Source organism: Gastrolobium bilobum, unplaced genomic scaffold (genome assembly GCF_033153095.1).
Source record: "Gastrolobium bilobum isolate Gb01-03AN ecotype WA unplaced genomic scaffold, APGP_CSIRO_Gbil_v1 utg5409, whole genome shotgun sequence".
Classification (NCBI taxonomy): Eukaryota; Viridiplantae; Streptophyta; class Magnoliopsida; order Fabales; family Fabaceae; genus Gastrolobium; species Gastrolobium bilobum.
The window spans coordinates 253133-259448 of NW_026897097.1; positions in this window are offsets into that span (position 1 = coordinate 253133).

Genomic DNA, 6316 nt, shown 5'->3' on the forward strand with positions numbered 1-6316 from the left:
GATATTACGGTGATCACCCACACACGTACATATATATACAATTGTCAAGCAAAAGTTCGTTTGGTATATCAATTAGTTCACGTTTTATTTGCTTTTTATTATTGGGAAAAGTGTTTATTTATTTATTTTTGTAATAATTGTTTATCTTTTTAAATGACACAACTTATATCATTTCATTCTCAAAAAGAGGTGGAACCCACACCTTTATTTTTTTTTTGTTAACTCTCTCTCATCCTTTATATATCTCTTTCTCTTTCTTAAAATGACACAACTTTACATTCTTTAAAATGACACACATTTTTTCCTTTATTATTTTGGATAATATTTTTCTTATATTGCATAAGAAAAGTATTATCTTTTACTCAAATAATAAATATGAGAGAGAGAAAAGTTGAAGGTGAGAAAAAAAAAATTCTTATTTAAAAATATAAGTATAAAAGATAATATTTCTCTTCTGGAACGTAAGAAAATAAATTCCCTATTATTTTGTATATACAGTATGCCACGTTTGACTATAAATCCGTGTGAAATATCAATTAGTTCACACTTTATTAGTGTTTGCTATTTTATATACAGTATGGGTCAATATTATATAACTGTTACAGAGCAAGTAATCTCATGAGTTTGATTTTCATCACTCACATTCTATTGATAAAAATAATTAAATATTTTGAATTTTTTTAATATAATTAAATTGAACCTGATAAATTATCTATCCTTTAAGTCTAATGGACTGGCATATGAGAGAACATGTTGAAGAAATATGAAAAATAATAATATAGCTTCATTTAATAAATTAGATTTTTGGATTAAATTAATTTTTTATGATAACTATCACTTTCAATAAGAACAAAAAATAAAAAAGATTTCATACATGATTATCAACAGAGTGATATATAATTTTTCTAAGGTAAATACTCTTTTGGTTCGTCAAAAAAAAAAAAAAAAAATATTGAAGTCATTTTAATCTTTTAGGAAAAACAAAGTTGACTTGTAATTTTTTTGAAATTTCAATTCTTGAAAATTGTGATCCCTTAAAAATTTAAAGAAAATTCATATTTATCGACTTGTGGTCCTTAAAAAAGAATTAATATAGATATATAATTATAATTATAAATTTATTATTTTCTTTTTTTTTCTTAGGCATCATCGATTGTTCAATATAATTTTATCATTATAATAATATATTATCGATTGTACATAGTACAATGGATTAGTACATCAATTTCTATGGTGTAAGGAGAAGGAGAAGTAGAAGTAGAATTTTCTTTTGTGATAAAGATTGAGATTTGAAGAAAAAAAGAGAGGCGGCAGGCACGTGTAGGTAAGGACAAGCTAAAGGTAGGTAACGTTTACCGTATTTTACTTTTCAAATTAGATTAAAATATAATTGGAAAAGTATTTGTCATTTTAAATTACATAAAATTATGTCATTTTAAGAGAGAAATAGATACAAGAAATTTTTTTTATTTAAAATTTAAATTAAAAAATTACCCGCTTTCACTTTCTCATGATTTCCATTTCTTGTGTTTATCTCTCTCTTAAAATGACATAACTTATGTCATTTAAAATGACAAACACCAAACCCAAATATAATTAGAGGAATGATATTTTCGCTACCAAAATTTTTCACTACCAACTTACTACCCATCTAATTACCATTAGATTAACATTTTCTCTCTCTTCAAAAACTTTTTAACATTCTTTCTCTTTGATCCAATGGTGATGTGATGAGTAGTAAATTAGTAGTAAGAATTTTTGGTAGTTAGAATATCCTTACTCATATAATTATCATTGTCACTTACTTTTTAACAAAATCGACCTGTGTAATCCGGGAGCAAATTTACAGTGGTCCGGGACCAAAAGGTATGGGTGGGACTTAGGGGTGTTCATAAACTCATCCAAACCGATTCAAACCACGGTGACCGAACCGAAAAACCGATAACCGAATAAACCGAAAATTGAAAAACCGAAAACCGAAAAAAAACCGCAAATTTTAATTGGATTGGATCGGTTTTCAGATGGTTGATGAAAACCGATCCAATATATTAATTCCCCTCTACCTACTTGGGCCTTTCTCCAATCATAACCTTACATTTTTTAAACCCAAGACCCATTAACCCATCAACTAAACCCAAAAAAAAACCTAGTCACATCTCATCAACAAAATTTTATCTGTGTAGAGCTTCATATCTCATTGCCCAAAAAAATAACTATATTATCGTTTACTAATACTTTTGTATTTCAAAAAATAAATAAATTTACAAAGCCAATATATACCAAAGATGTTATTTGCACAATAATTATGAAACTAATTTTAGGATTTTCAAAAAACCGAAAACCGATCCAATCCAAACCGAAAAAAAGTGGATTGGATCAGATCGAATTTGAAAAAAAATTCAAACCGAATGGATGATTAGATGATCAAATCGAAAGGATTGGATCAGATGATTTTTGCTTCCAAAACCGATCCAATCCAGACCGCGAACACCCCTAGTGGGACTGAGGTGAGAGAAAAAGAAAAAAAGTTGAGGAGAGAGAAAAAAAAGAATAAAATAATACAGGTGTCATTTTTTGAGTGAAAGGACCACGATGATTCGGGAGCATATTAAAAAATTCCGTCGTCCGGGCACTATTGATGCACATGTAGCACGCCTCGCCTTGTGGTATGCATGACTAAAATCTTTGACAGTTTATTTGAAATGAAAGGGTGTTTGGTATATATGGGAGAAATTTTTTATTACTGAAAAAAAATACCCGGAATATGATGGGTAACTTTTTTGGCCCGGGTAAGTTACAAAAAGGTGTTTGATAAGCAAAAATTTTGCCAGAAAAGTTGAGTTATTTTTACTAATGCTATGTTTGGTTGATGGTGAAATATTGATGGGAATGTGTTATGAGATTACGAAATTACCCATATTGATGGTGAAATAATGTTAAAATATTAGAATCACACTCAACAAACGTACAGTGGATCTAAACTGAAATAAACTAAGCCACACGATTTTTTATCACTTCTATCATTGTTCAGAAGTTGTACTCGATATACACTTTTTCAGGGCATTTTTGTCCACAAAGCATAAAATGGGTTTCTCCATTACTCGGATTAAAAAAATACCACGCTTCAAATTGTAATTTTTTTTCCCGTTGCACAGTTCAAAACGAAATGCATGGGATGAAAAATATACCGGTATTTTCTAACTTGAAGACATACCAAACATGGTTATTATATTTTACCTACCTCATTTTTCTTACATTCCTATCAGATTCTACATATCAAACACCCCCTGAAAGTGTTAAGTATTAAGGAAATATAACTCTGAGGTAATTTTTCTTTTATACATATATATAAAAGGTGGATGAGATACATTTTGTTCTTTCTCTTTCTTTTCATTAGTTGGTCAATCCCAATTTTTATGTGTTGCATCACTTGCATGCGATGAAATTATCTTATATAATATGATAAATATATTTCCTAAGTTTATATGTAATAAGTATCATTTTCATTCTTTTTCATATAAATAATTATAATTTATAAGGAATAATTTCAACTTATAACTTTCCCTCCTTTATAAAAAAATTTAAATCCGCCATTATTGTGAGGTATTACGTATTAGTAATAACAATAATAACAATGTCTTAACCAAAAAATGGTAGTTCAGTTGTTGCTAGGGAACTGAGTAAGTGAAAGTGTGAGAACACGTGTTTGATTCTCCCCAGTATTGTCTTTGGGAGAGATTTAAAATCTTAATCTTGGGACTCGCTCCAAATTGAACTTGTTGCAAAGCGATAAACCGATTATAATATCTCAAAAATAAAATAATAGTAACAATGTCTTAAAGTATTATTTCTTTTTCTCTTTTTTTGTTAAAATGTAGTATTTTTATACTATTAAAAAAATATGATTGTCATATTAATCTACAGAAAGATAATGTAATAACCATTACCTTGTCATATTTAATATACATAATGATAATTATAAGTGTTTCAGAATGTAACTAGTGTTATAAAAATCGACACAATTCGGTTAGTTTGACCGGTTGATCCATAAATTGGTTCAATTTAGGCATTGAATTGGTATGCATTTTGTAACAGTCCGTCGTACACCGGTATTGTTAACATTGATTATGATATTAAGCACAGTTACAATCACAACAGTTTATTTAAAAATACGAGTAAACTTTTTTCTTTTCATTACGTAAGCGTTTGGAAACAATATATATCGTAATGAAATAAACTATTATCATAACTGAAATCTATACGCGGAATTAACATAATACATGTTTAGCTATCCTACATTACTTATTTTAAGTTACTAAGGGGTTCCCAAAACTGAGTATGCTTCTTTCTTTCCACTACTGTGAGTGCTATACACATTATTAATTTCTCATCTTCTAGTATATTAAACTAGACTCAATTAGCTTTCCAGCAAGGTATCATACGTCTCAATTAGAGTTCTCTAGCTCCGGTTATAACCGATTGAAGTTGGACAAGCAAAGCTGCCAGCCAACTCCAAACAGAGCACCAAACCTCCCTTACCATTTCTACAATTCTAGACGATTTACTAAATCAATTGATCTCAAATTTGTATACAAAATAATAGACATCATGAGATTTAATATGATGTCTCATATGCCTAATTTGAGTAAGAATTGAGGGAGAAAATATTTTTGGAAGTAGGGGACCCATAGAGCCCCTGCACATGACTAGATCGTACAGTCCTTACACTTTCGGACCTACAGGACTCTACACAGCTTAAAATAGTACCAAATTTTGACATGTAATAGCTTACATTTCAACCTTTGAAATGGTGTATGGCTAGTCCAAATTGGACCTCTATGGAAGGAGATATGCTAGTAAAAAGGGTAAAACGATAATTCTTTGAAGTAAGTGATAACTCTCTAAAAGAGAGTTATTTTTGGGTTTAAATGTGATATTTTGGTGCTATGATTACATATATTTCTCTTCATTTTATATGATTAATGCACGAATTCTATGATTTCATGATTGAATTGAGAATTATGTTAATTATGGATATTTGGTTATAAATTGAGCATTGGAAACATTTAAATGCATTTGTTATTTTATTGCAGGTCAATGCTGTAGCATCGGAAAACAGTGTTGTAGCAGTGCATCCAAGCCCAATTTGATGGAAGAAGCTTTTGAACGTATAATCAAAGACCTAAACTGGATACACGCTCAAAGACCTTCAAGAAATCACAATCCAATCTTCATCAAATCAACGATTACAAATCTAATTCAAATCTGAATCACAAATTTGGAAAGAATCTGATGAGATATGCAGCAGCATATCCTGCCAGCATTACAGCAAAATAGAGTCCTAATCTCATTCAATCACAAGGCAGATTTGAGTGAAGATTTGCATGGATATAAAGAGCTGATTGAAGCCCAGAATATCAAAGTATATAAAGGAATGAATCCTACACACAGAAAGGAGGTTGGACACGTTTTAAACATCCAATTGAAGTCATATTTTAGAGAGAAAAAGTGGGGAAACACTTGGAAGGGATTTGAGGGTTCGTTGAGAGAAATCCAACGGATCAAAGGAAGGAGCTAGGGTTCAATTGAGAAATCATTGAACCCAGTAACTTGCTGCATTATTTTGGCAGCTGAGGCAAGGTTGATGGTGGTGGAGCTCATGGTTGCTGCGAGAGCAGTGCTACAGCAACGTCCCTGCTTTCTTTACTTTAGCTTTGTGAAATTCTTTTTCTTTCTTTGTTGTTTCTTTCCACCTAATTATGGGCGAAATTGTTATGATTTGGTGATAGAGTACCCTTATTGTAACAGCCCGTTACGTACCGATATTGTTAACATTAATTATGATATTAAGCGCAGTTACAATCACAGCAATTCATTTATAAAAATACGAATAAACTTTTTCCGATTATTACGCGAGCATTTAAAACAATAAAACGCGTAATAATTAAAAGTTGTGACTATAACTGTTAACTCTTGCGGAATATTTATTTTATCTATTTTTACATCACAATATACTTATTATAAGTTACTAAGGGGTTCCCATAAACCCACTTAGCCAATTACCAAACTTTACGTTTTTACCTATTCGAACATGGTTCACTCCTAAATTTTCTGCGAACACACCGCTCACAACCAGACCTTCTTCCCAGATTATATCTGTGTCTTACTTAATTCCCTTTTCAACAAGCTATCACACGCTCAATTCGGAGCTCATTTGCTCCTGTTATCGCTGTTTGAAGTTGGATAAGCAAAATAGCCAACCAACCCCATAACAGCTCTAAACCACTCACACTTCTCGAATTACTGTACCCAATCC